This window comes from Acromyrmex echinatior, chromosome 12 (genome assembly GCF_024713525.1).
Source record: "Acromyrmex echinatior isolate Ae372 chromosome 12, ASM2471352v2, whole genome shotgun sequence".
In the NCBI taxonomy this organism is placed as follows: Eukaryota; Metazoa; Arthropoda; class Insecta; order Hymenoptera; family Formicidae; genus Acromyrmex; species Acromyrmex echinatior.
This window is the reverse complement of record NC_141863.1, coordinates 4127216-4141148: the sequence shown is the minus strand read 5'-3', so window position 1 is coordinate 4141148 and position 13933 is coordinate 4127216. Positions and strand designations below refer to the sequence as shown.

Here is a 13933-nt window from a genome sequence, read left to right as displayed (position 1 = left end):
CAATCGGTTTTTTAGTATCTCTAAAGCGAACTACTTATCGGTTTCCGATAAGTAGTTCGCTTTAGAGATACTTGGCTCTCTCTTGAGAAAAGCCTATAGTGAAGAATTGCTTATTAAATTTGCATCTTTCACGACCACATGTTATATCGTAAAAGAATTATAAATAGGATAATAATTTCTGAATTTTTACGTGAGATTGTTTAGCGCCCAATAACTTTCAGTTCTATCCATTCGTGATATATTGTGAATACAAATTAATCATAATAATTAGTAGATTGGAAAATTATATAATGCTTTCATCAAAACAATATTTTTATTTTTATTTGTTATTATTGAGGTCGAAATATACAATTGTCTAGAAAAACTTTTGATCGATCAATTTTTAACTCAACGGATATAAAAAATAATGTTATGACGTACATTTAAATATTTTCTTGACAAGTATTTGTGTAAATTACAAATTTTTATTTTAAATGTACATTTTATATGTCTGTAAAATGTGAAAGAAAGCATAAATCGTGATTCACAACTGCGGGAATATCTTTAGCGACCGTCCAGAATTTTAAAAGAAATGACTAATGAGTTTGCACCTTAATTTCACCGCATGCCGATGATGATTAACAGTTTCGGAATGAATAAATAAGGTGGAAGAGGAGATACTTGTAAATTAGAGTTAACAGTTTTAATTTGCATTTGAGCATTTTTACATGTTCACTTCCAAGAACAGTCTTCGTGCTTAACGACTGAGTTACTGTATAAATCGAGGAGAAAACAAAGTAAAATTGAGGAAAGAGAAAATAGAAAATGATATTGCAAAAGATTAACCAAATTTATATTCTTAAATCACTATAATTAAATATACTTTCTGAGAATCGTCCACTTTATGCTGTTTAATTTTCATTAAAGAAATGAATCGAAACCGATAGAACGCAGGAAATTAATTAATGCAAAGTGAAAATAAATTAAAGTTTCTAATAATGCCAATATCGGAGCAATAATAAGCTTTGAACATTAGCGATTATTTTGGATTATTAATTAACGAACATGCCATTATTTCTGAATATTTTAAAGCCATGACATGATAATTATCATTATTATTAAACTGACAATTAATTTATAACTATAAAAATAGAGCTCCTAGTAATTACTTTATCATATAATTATTATAATTATAGAACATCAAAAATTTTCTTCTCATAATCATACATAAATCTGATTATCATAAAAGAGACAGAATAATTAAAAATATTATTACAAAAAAAAATTATTTGTGCTTTTAACGTTGAACAAATAAAAATCAACAAACAAAATATCAAAGAAAGAAATTCTTTGTTCATTTAAAATAAATTCTTCGTTGTATTTAAGTACTCTACACGACTCGTGACAGTTGCGTAAGTGCGCATCGTAGTCGTATACTCGTCGAGCAACTACCAAATTTACATACACTTTAGCGAGAGGTTTTTTTCGAAGAGTAAGAGACGATGTTGCACGGCTCGGCAGCGGTGAATCGATGCAACGGATGTGTCGATGAACGCACGGTGTCTTACAGTGTGTAATACCTACGTCGCGCTTATCTGTCGGGACGACAAAGCGCACTTACAGAGACCATCTATGCTTTACAATCTAGGACCCCTCGTTAATCCGCCGTCGCCGGAGGGCGATCAGATCCCTACGTGCCCTACGCTTTTACGGTACGGAGGTCAATGCACGGATGTCGTCGAAGCGTGTCGAAGCGTGGTCGAAGAAAGCAGTGAAACAATGAGTGAGAATCGTTAAAGTGTAGACGAAAATATTAAATTTGTTCGAGATATGACGACAAGGAGAAATAAATTTAATCTTGACATTGAATTAAAGGGTATCCTTTAATTCAAAACCAAATAAATTCATTTTTTTTATCTGGATTATTAATCCAAATTGTTCTCTATCAGTAGCATCGCGTTGTAAATAATTTTGTTTCAATAAGAATAGAGTGTTACATCATTTTGACTTGACACAATTTTGTCCTAAGAATCAAAGAGAATAGAAAACGGGAAATTCAAATTCAATTTGGTCATCCTCATCCATAGAAAATAATAAATTAATAAATTAAAACATAATAGAAAGACACCAGACAGAACGTAAAAAGAGTCAAGAAAGATCTAAATTTTCAGCTGATTTTCAATTCATCTCACATGAATCTTTACTTGTTGCACTGTTATAGTGCTTTTTTATAACTTGATTCATTCGCATCGATAAAGCATATTTCTGTTTTTCGCCAAATTGCGCCGAATTCTAAAAGTATCGCAACCTAACATCGTTCTAACGCGTCGGTTCTCCTTATCTCTTTAAGAGTCTAAGTGTCGCGTATTTCATAGCGCTCGCAACGCGCGATAAGAACCCGCAGTAGAAATAGACCACTTATGCGCGACGATACCGAGACCTTTCGTTACCCGGACCGACGCCGCAGGACGATCTGATGTAAGCCGATCGCCGACGACCACTTCCTGCGCACCAACGAGAGACGTTCTCTCTTTCCTCGTTCAATTCCTTGGCCTCCGCTTCTCCTTCCTTCGATCTTTCCGACACTTTCGCGAGGCCTCATCTCCTCCTTCCTCTACCTTCTCTACTTCTACCGTCTCCTTCTCGCGGTCGCATCCGCGATGTAGCGCGATCTATAGGTGGCTCCGTTGATCTCATGTTTCATATTTATATTCTCATCTGCATATTATGAGCGGGGTGTGCCTTAGAGGTGACGGCGGCTAGTTCGTGTTCCCGGACGCCTCGACGGCTGGAATGCGGTGGATTAGATTGCCAGCGAATGCGGCAAACCTGCCTCCAACCTGAGGTTTGTATTTTTTTTTCTCGCGTCAAATCGACAGCCATTCCTCAACGCTTCGATGAAACGCGTACGCAGATGCATATACATGACGTATTGTAAAATCAAGTATTGTACAAAAAAAACTACATAGAAAAAACGATTTTGTTGAAAGATCCAAAAATTTAGTTAGATACAAATCTGAAATAATTTTGTTGGATCATCAAAATAATTATGTAAGAATTTCAAATATAATGAGCAAAGCTGCAAAAAGCTTTGATAGTCTAATAATGAATTTAATCATCCTATATAATTATTTTGGTAGTCCAATAACATTATTTTTCAAATCTATATCTAGCTAAATTTTTAGATACTTTAGCAAAATAGTTCTTTCTGTGTAAGACGAAAAATATTCGAATCTAACACAAAGAAAATTAAATTGTTTATAAAAGGTGTTTATAAATTGTTTACAAATTGTTTATAACAATTTTTATAAAAGGATTTAGAATTGAGTGGGTTTAATAAACTCATTCAGCGCCAAAAGGTTAGAGTCTACTAAAAGTAGACTCAGTAAAAAGATAATAAATGATGATTATCGGATCTTCGAATTTATTTTCCTTATATTTTTACAAATAATTTCTAAATATAAGTTGCTATTTTCAATAATAAGAACTTCTCGTTTCAAACTACTTCATTGTCTTATTTTTATCGTACGTTTTCAATTGCCTTATCACGTATTGCAAGTAATCCTTATTTCATATTAATATCTTATTGTATGTTAACCACTGCTTACATTTGCGAGATTAACGCGAGAATAATGTGACAGATACCGATGAAGCGCGGAGAGCAAATCTTTCGACGAATATTGCAGAAACGTATAGATCCACCTAGCAAACATACATATACTTTTCCATAAAAATCTCATTCAGTGGCAATCAAGCAAAAGTGTATTACTAGCTAGATTATGTATTCGTTTGTGAGTTCTCATACGGCGATCATTATCGCTCAAACGAACTTCGCTTCTTCGTCTCGGCGATTCCATCCGTAGGCGTACATTATTAGAATTAACCCATTTACCAACGCCATCGTGAGATACTATGGCGTTTCCAATTAATGGAACTAAAGAAAGACGTGCTACCGCCGAGTGGCTCGATATACTCGATACTTGTCCACCTGATTAACGCGAACTCGCATGTAATTACATCGCGATTTACCATAATAATTGCAACATCTGCACTGATTTAATCCTTATTTGAGAAATCTAATTTCTAAGAAAATTTGAACATAAATTTGAAATTTAAACGTAATCGTTTTCTTAAAAAAAGAATTATTATATTATTTTTATTATAAAAATAATATAATATATAACTCAAATTAGATATAATTTAACATTATGATTATGAATTTAATGTAAAATTGTGAAGAACAATTGTTATAAACAATTTTTCACTAACTATTTGGAAATTTGGCATACAAATAAAAAAATATGTTCACAAGACTCGTGAATAGGTATCAATTAAGGTTAAGAAAAAGAAATTCGATAGAAAAAGAAAGAGAATTACATTGAATAAAAGATCTTTAGGAAAATCGACTACATATCGATATAGATATTATTCATATTTTCAGGATTTCGTAATACTGACAATTAGGGAATTCAATTTTCTGCGAGGCGAAAATACATTAATACTTTTGTAATCTCGATCACGGAGTTCAATTTTCTGCCGAATAATAACATGCAGTAATCGAAATTCCCTGTATTTCTCGACGTATGCGGTCTCTCTTCCGTGCTTACGAAATCACGATGCAAAAACGTCAATCGAATCCGTCGCTGATGCAACACACAGTTTCTAGATAGATGGGATTTTGCCGTTGGAAGAATTCTAAGAGTATCACGGTAAGTAGCACGTGAGTAGGTACGCGCGACCATTACAGACCGCAATTATTTTTCAGATAGATTCGTTGAGCCAGAATGAAATAGCTCTTCCTGAGCAACTGATCGAATAATAGGTATAGTGTTACTTTCAAAAACGCAGCACTCTGTAAACTGCTACAAAAATACTCGCCGTTAAAAAGAATCTTTGTAATAAGCAGCAAGCCTGACTCGATCTTCGAAAAAGGAATCGCAGCTCGCTGACGTGCTGTCTATGCTTGTAATTTAGATCAACGAACTCATGGAGGATGCATCATATTCGAGTTCGTTGCATTTTGACCTGCCTGATCTATTTCATGCTCCATTTTTTATGAAACACTGAAATTGTAAATTGCGATATTGTTTCCTCACTTTAAGTGTAACTTAAAAAAGTTAATAAATTTTCCAGAAAAAGGGAGAAACTATTTTTCAAAGACAGAAAATTAAATGACTAATTAAATAACGTCAGTAAAAAGAACATATTTTAACATGATCAAATGTTACTTTTATCATTTTTCATTTCACAATCATTAAAAAACCATCCTTTTTTAATTGCGACGAATTTTAACGATTTGTTTTTAATCCTTTTTGTGTTATAACGATTTTGATGACTTTTTATGAAGTTAAATTAATTCACTTGTGATAATTAACAGGATTATATTTACCTAACTCGTTCATAGTAATAACTTGAAATCATGTTTTTAAAAATTTTTGTATCTTCATAATCATGTTTTTTAAAGTTTTTGTATCTTTTTGAAGTAAGGAAAAATGAACTAACTAATTTTATTAACACTATTGAGAAAATATATATTTAATAAACTTGTCTTGTAAGAATTACTTCGGAAATTTTTCTAAATACTCTATAATTTGCTTTCACTTGCTTTATAGAAAATGATTACCTCAAACGTTAGAAAGGTATTGGAACGTATTTAGAAGCAGTATTTAGAAATATCTTCCTTTCGCCACGTAAACAAAAATACGACGTGAATGTGTTTGGAGATAGTACAGTGCGATTTAATCATTGTGGAAGTGAAAGATCGGACGAAAAGACTCGGAATGTCTCAACTCGATCGTCCCATTTCCGCCATTTAGCCCTTCTCGCGCGCATTGTCATCAGCAAAAGTTTCTCTTTCATTATTTCTGAAACAACCGTTATTACACAAGAAACACTGGGCAGGAAGAGATCGCGAGAGACTGATTGTCATCTCATAAATTGGTCTCTAACATGTGGCTGTCGATTTGTCGAAAGTCATTTCTCTTTATTTATCTTTAGAAAAATGTAATAAATTATATACAGTAATTTCTTATATTCCAGACTTTTTCTCTCTCAAAAAAAAGTTTAGAATGCACAATATAATTTATATATATATATAATTATCAGTAAAATAATTACATCAATAAATTGCAATAGTTAATCAGATACGTAAATGAAATAGAAAGACAAATAATGCTCCGAGATTAGGAAATGTAATACTTTAAAATCAATGAATTTAAATAACGAAGGAGTAGAGCGTTTTCTTTTACTCTCAGATAAAAATCAGATCGGATTAATTACTCGAAACTAACGAAGCCACTCGCCCACTCAAAACAATTTGTAACTGCTTCCTCAATACTTTCATCGAAGAATTGCCGGCGGGATGAACCGCTCATTAATTGCTCGAAATTGACGGGCAAGCTTGGGATAGCATCGAGCCAATCTCCTGGAGTTGCCTTCGTCTCCGCCCAACTAGAAAGTGGCACCTCTCAAACTTTAATAAACGAGATGGGTTCCCTGATATCCACGAAACAGCCAGTTGCAACCGGAGAGGAAACAGGAAAGATACAGAAGAAAAAGAGAACGAAATAAGTGCAAAAAAGTTCAGGAGAACGGAAAACCCTCTTAACCTTTTAACCTTAATCGACGAAAAGATGATGAAATCGATCGCAGGTTTAAATAGCTGTTTTGAGATAGCATAGCTATGTGTGTGTATAATAGAAATCAAGGCTGAAGACTTGAAATTAAATCGAGATTAATCCTCTCATGCTATAGAATATTTAAATTTCTGGTATAACTACATTAAATTGAAGGATTTCTCACAAAAGCAGAATAACTCTATTTTTAACAAATCTTAATTACATAGCGTTACAAATTATTCTCCATTAATAGCGTTATATATTATGAACAATTTTTTTGTTCCAACGAGAATAAATATAAGACAGAAAATATAAAAGGAAATATAATTTTAACATTTACAAACGATGTTTTTGTTGACAACAATTTACAAAATTTTATAAATAAAATAAAAAGGAAAAAATTATTATTTCAAAAATATTCTCTTCTTCACTTTTCAAAAATTAGGTAGTAAATCTAAAATTTCAAGAACCAAACAAATCTCGAGTTTTTCATTTATTTTTTAATGAGCCCTCAAAATTAAAGCCAAAAACTTGATTCTATACCTATACAGTTTTACTCCACTTTCAATCAAACAAGTTAAAAATATTATATATCAAAAATATTCCGAATTAACAAATTTTAGTAATCGATAATGTACGAAGTACTGGAAAATTTAAAAAAAAAGACGAATTATCAAAAAGAATTCGCTTCTTCTTCGGTGTAAAACTCGTACTTACATGTGCTCTAACACTTCAACGTCGTATTCATGCATATGTATCGCGTACTTTGGCGAATATGGCGCGCATGTTTATCAAGCTGCACTTCTTCCCGGGTAAGAACAACCATACAAGTGTCCCGGCGTGTAACTAACGACGGTATCATTAATATAACTTTGCCTGAGCTTAGGATGCAACCGCGTACGAATCGCGTACGCAACGGGCTGGGCTGAGGCTGTAAACGGAAGAGTGATGTATCACGCGGCGCGACTCTCGCGCGATCTTCGCCGAGCGTCACAATGCACCTCAGCGGAGGATGGGGACATTAATCCTTTGGGTTTTAACGTCCGCTTTCTGCAAGAGCTCTCCGACGTTAGGCGGTAGCAACACAAACTTCCCTCCAGAGCCCTAAGGTTGATAGAATCCCCTTGGCGTAAGAGGATACTCGGGAGAATAGCCGGTTGCCGGATAACACTTTAAGCGTGGTGGCTGGCTCGAAAAAGCTACTATTACTCACAGAGAGGTCCTCATTATCCTCGCTGGCTCGCACCATGATAAGCACATTTGATCTCCTTGCCGGGATAAACCTGCCTAGCTTCAAGACGAGCTTAATTACGTAGCGAAAGTATACACGTTAACGTCGCGCAAATGCGAAGAGTCCGTAATTTCGAGGCGTGAGACAGATCACAGACTATGGGTGTTGAGAATTGTAATTCAAAGTATCAATACTACATAATATATAGTTAAAAAGTAATTGTAATTTTTTTAAATGTCTTTGTATTCTTTTAGGAAGAAATTAAATAAAAATACATGTAAAATTATTCTTTTTTGTTAAGTATATGTTTACAGGAAAAGACATAGTAGTGACTGTAAAGTGATGAAAACTACACAAGTTTTATGTGTAGAATTAAGGCCCATATATACATAATATATACAATATATATTGAATAAATTATTTTATAGTAATTGTAACTATATGTATGATTCTGTCAACAAATATATATAGTTGGCAGCGAAAATAGTATTATCAGTTATAATATTAATTATAATTACGATAACATATAATTATAATCACACGTACTAAAAACTTTTCTCTCAATGCATGTTCTTGTAAGCTAATTAAACGTAAAAATCAGGCAAACGTTACATACAAAAGCTATGTAATCCTAATCTTTGATTCTAGCTTCTACTCTTCACAAATTCATATATCCAACGCACAAATCAGGTTGCGCTACTCCGAAGAAGATCAGATCCTGACATTATCTGAAATCGGCGGGCTGCAACGCGCCGCTGGCCGGTTTGAATATTTATTTTGCGAACGAACGGATTTAATCTCCGTTGAGACACGAGTCGTTATGCCCAACAGGGAAGGACACCTGACACCGAATTGAGAAGGGAATCTTTAGATATACTCGTGAGATAAACTTTGTCAACCTTTCGACACGACATCGAGCGTGAAACGGCCGCGGTTGCATCTTTCTCCGAAAATGCACTTAGATGCACTCGCCTTTTGACAGCATCGGCTCGTTTGATTCAAAAGTTACACGTAAAAAACAAGTAGTAGAGCGGCTCGTTTTTAGAACATGTAAAAAGAATTAAGTGTAGTGTTTAGGTGGGGCTTAATCTAATCAGTGTCAAAGCTCTGATGGGATTTCTTGTTTTGGTTCTTTCAAGTGTCGCATAAGATAGAAAATTTGCATGACTATTCGACGCTATTAGCATCCCGACGCCATAATACTGCCATTTAAAGTTGATTCTTTATATCTTCGTTAGAACTTGCATATCATAGAAAGTGTTTCCTCTCGCGCTCTAAAAATATTTCAGAGGATAAACTTTCACTTTTGTTTTTGACTATTCGAAGAATCAGATGTTAATTACACAGCAAAGAGTAAATTATTTAGAAAATTGTAAAAATGCAAATAAGATAAATTCTTTCTTTTGCCTCAAATCTTTCTTCAATTGCATTTACATATAGATATTCAGCTATTCAAGTAAATATCCTTGTAAGAAGCGATATACTTATTCCAAATAAAATTTAATCCTAATAAAAGTAATAAAAATCTTGCTGTATCATGCTGTAAAATTAATCTCGACATGAGTTACAATGTATAAATTCAATATGTGCGAGTTTCGCATATAATAATAGTAACTACATTGTTGCGAATAACTATCCCGTTCGCTATTATTAAGCCTGAGTTACACAATACTTCTTTACTAGTAATAGCATATTAATTTTCTAGCAAACTATAATTTGTAGGATTTTTTAATTTACTTTTAATTAATATATGTTTACATTTATTTTTAATATACAGATTAAAGATATATATGTATGTTTTTAATCGATTTTATATTTTATTTAGTTGCTAGTTTTCTAGTTTGCTAGGAGATTAACACGCTGGCTACTAAAAAAAAATATCGTGTAAATCAGGCCTTATGTTTATTACAAAACATTCGTAATCATCGTGAAGGTAATATCTAGAGAGAAGCAGAAGACTATGACCCTCGATTAGGAACGCTCGAGGTACGCAGGAAGGCAGATATTTGCCGCATCTAACCCAAGATGATCGAGTTCATTGTTGGGTCTAACTCTCGATAGAGTCTTTGTCCTTCTCTACTCCTCGCGTCCCGCGCTCCTGGCTATTGTTCGGAGTCAGGATAATTAGCGGACCTTGGGATAACGTCTTCGAGCGCCGACCAAGCGATTCGTGCTTCATATTGGTCCGCGATTCCTCGACGCAAGACGTTTAGAGATTTCAAATGTAAGATTGGCATGGCTCTAGCTACAATCAGCTAAATACAAACTGAACGTCGCGTCAGCAAAATGTTGGTCAATGCCGAAGAGTTACGAAGGTCAAAACTTACCACATCTTTTATCCTATAAATCTTTCTTGCGATAAATTCATCCAATTTATTTTTATGAAAAATATATCTTTTACTTGTTGATATGAAATCAAATTATATCGCATTAAAGTTCTGAAAAAGCGGAACATGAGCAATATATCTTATTATGTAATATTTAAGATAACTTCAGGAGAAGTTTTGCTAAAATGCCTAAAAATTTATTCAGATACAGATTAGAAAATAATTTAGTTGGATTGTCAAAATAATTACATAGGTAAGTAATCAAGCTAATTGCTAGAATGTCAAAACCGTTTACAGTATTGTTCATCATGCTTGAGTTTTCTACATAATTATTTTGATGACAAAATAATTTTCACATTTGTATTTAAATTTTTAGATACTTCAGCAAAATCGCTCGTTCCGTGTGTATCCCGCAATTAGAAGAAAATTGCAATTGTCGGAAGAAAAAAAGCATAATAATTTCGTATTGCGCGCAATTTCCCGAAAAGATGTCAAAAGTATTCTAATTCCGAAGTAATTCAGGACCAGGATCGACAGAAATGAAGCCGCATATTTCTCGAGGACTATGATTACATCTCAAGACGACGGAAAGCCGGCCGAGGAATTAGCTTGGCAGGAGGAAGTATATGCCTTCGCGTGAAACGTGACCACCCGGAGCAATCCCGCTGCAGCGCAAAGCTTCTGCACCATCGAGGACGCGTTGCAGCGAATGTCTGTTATATCTGCTCACGTGTACATGGCGCGTATCACGAGACGAAACGAGGTGCATCTCCATAATAATTCGTTTCTCGGAAGAGAGACGAGCAACTTCGCAATTAGACCCAACCTTGAAGCCGGACGATAGTCCCCCGAGTTTGATAATTTTCTACTGGCGCAAAGTCATCACGCAAGAAGAGTAATCACGAAAATTATCAGAATTTCCTGAAAAAGCGCCCCGTTACGCGCCACCATGAAAAGAAGCGAGCAAGAAAGAAACAACCCGCTTGATTATCAATCGATTACGAAAATATGACGCTGTAAATCACAGCTTAAAAGAAAGGATAATTCTCTGCTTAATCATCTTCGCGAGAAATTGATTTAGTAGCTGCGGTAACTTAGCGAATGTACCACAAATTACAACACGGCGAGAGATATTATCTCTTGGAAGAATTTTTTATGTACAGACTGTTGCAATTTCAATCAAATCATATTAAATTTCGAGCACAAAAAAGAATTGTTGGAAAAATAAAAGTTAAATAAAATATAATTTTTAATTTTAATTAAAAAAATGTGTTTAAAATAAAAAGCAATTCAATCGTATATTATTATCGAAGGTAAGAAATACTTAAAAATTTTTAATATCTTGTTACTTTTGTAATATTACATATTAATATGCAAAGTATTTTTTGCTTAAAAAAATATAAAATTGATTAAATTTATAAAATGTAATAGTTATTTAAAAAATATGATTTGAAATAAAAGTTGAATATGTGAATTCGAAATTGTTTAAACTTTTTGCTGGTATATTTCAATTGACTGCACAACTCGAGATGAAACACGCTGTACCAACATCAGCGACGTGATTGAGGTCCGCATAAAACTCTAGCTGTCGAGAAAATTACAGAGCTTCAATTTTTATACGCCAGTTTTTTCATGTTGATTGATTCTCGAAATTCATTTATTCGTCGGTGTCATTCGCCGTTCGTTCCAAAACTGAATGGCGAACGTTGATGGAGGTCCTTTGCATACTGTCCAGGCGGTATCGCGTTGCGCGATTTATTACAACGTCCCATGGCAAGTGCATCTTCGCCGGCGGGAACACGCAATACTCTTGATTAGTTAATCGAAACGGGCGCCGCATCCTCTCTCGCGAGCCGTACAAAGAAATCGCGACTGTGCACGTCGCGAGTCATTAATCAATGCCACGAAAGGATATCCGAGCGTATCACTGATTGCCGCGCGGATAAGCTCATCCCTTTAACCCCAAGAAGAAAAACGGGATCCTAATGGACAAGCGAATTTAATGAACCATCGTAAAAGGCTATCCAAACGTTCGTTCCCGCGTAAGCTGCCGTAATCACACATAGCTCATTCCCGAGAAAAACTAAAAATTCCTAGGCTCTGTTCTCTCTTGATAATACAATAATACAATAATTGTACATAATTATAAATATGTATACTACAAAATCTCAATTCAAAAAAGATTTTAATTTTTAAGAGTTATAAAACGAAAATAACAAAAAAATTTAACCACCAAATTTAAGAATATATTCTTTTTCGTCGATAATTTGATTTTGTCAATAACTTTCCGTCAAGTTAAAAAAAATTTTTTCCCCTTTTCTGAAAAACTTCATTTTTTAATTATGTATTTTTGAAATAAGAAGACGATATGATTTTGTGTAAGTTATTAAATTTTGTCTCTCTAATAATTAACCTTTATCTAATATACAATTAATTTATTTAGTAATTTCTAATTAATTTTAATATCATAAATCAAGAATAAGAAACTTAGAAACGTTATTCTTATTGAGAAATGTCTAATGGTTCTGCACAGTTCTGCAAATCAGGAAAAAGAATCGCGTTGGACTTAACGGATCTCGTTGCCACGCCATTCGCTTTTCACAAGCAACTCTTGGCGAAAGGATGAATTCCTATCGTACACCGAGCACTTAGATTGCCGAGCACAACGTTCTGTTACTACAACGAATACAAATCGCATCGTATTTCTCGCCTTCGTAATGTCTATGCAATGCATAGTACGTATTTCTAATACTGATGCACATCATCAATTCCTCAGCTCAATAAAGACTAAACGCAAAACGATACAAGAAGCTCGCAGAAGCATTTAGTTTGTCTATTATTGTTTCACCATTTGGTAGAATATCTCTAGTCAACAGACTATCATTACGTATTATACATGCATACATTTGCACAGTTGCGTTTTACACTGCGCACCCGATATTACCGGAATAATTTAAGACTTACGAATGTTATCCCGCAAATATAATCTGTTCTCGTTTGTAAATGTATTACGAAAGATAAGCAATTTTCCTTGGTCAAATGTAATGGATGACAGCTCCTTATAAATTGATTCTCACGCTACAGAAAGTATCATGATTAATTAATCATCAAATACATTATTAGCTTTGTTGCTATAATAAACATTTAAATTAAATCAGAATCGAGAGAGAGAGAGAGAGAGAGAGATTTTTCTAAATATTTCCACATATAGTAAAAGATCTAATATTGCTGTTATTAAAAAAAGGAAATAATTTCTAATGCAATTGCAACGAATTAATTTCTTTCTCACGACGCAAACCGACGATACGAGGATCACCGTACATTCATTGCACGCTAATGGGGTTTGTTATTAATAATTTTCGTCCCGTGCTCTCTCGCTCCCACGAAATGGGCTCTTCCGCGCGCGATGATCTCGAGATCGCGATAGAAGCATACGAGCCGCGCATTGAATCGGATTGAATTGTTTCTGGATCATTAATTGCCGCCTCGACGTAGGAATGCCGCCGACTATACAGGAGGGATCATTATTGCGCCACCAACTGGAACACCAGCATGACGATCTAGTCTTCGTCATCGATCGAGTTTTCTAAATTATTAATTATAATATCGATCGCTGCTTGCCGATCAAACCACTTTCACGACGATTGAATCGTGCTTATGAGTCAACAAATAAAATCTGAATTTATTACTTGATTTGTAAAAAGTCAAACATCGCCGAAAAAATCGTCGAGGCACATCGATGATGCAAATCTCAAGACACTTAAAAAAAAAAGAATTTT

At 34.2% G+C, this 13933-nt stretch overlaps 1 protein-coding gene and 1 long non-coding RNA gene across 4 annotated transcripts in view; one reads left to right on the top strand and one right to left on the bottom strand.

The window, feature by feature from the left end:
* Positions 1–13933, bottom strand: part of LOC105149623 (Tie-like receptor tyrosine kinase) — a 187241-nt gene that overhangs the window by 131912 nt on the left and 41396 nt on the right. The gene's annotated exons all lie outside the window — the stretch shown is intronic.
* Positions 107–12244, top strand: LOC147907749 (uncharacterized). Of its 2 annotated transcripts, XR_015546926.1 has the most exons (3): positions 107–2824; positions 4421–4688; positions 4745–12244. It is a non-coding gene; the product is annotated as an uncharacterized LOC147907749 (long non-coding RNA). The 2 variants fall into 2 exon arrangements; XR_015546925.1 differs by having other exon boundaries at positions 4421–12244.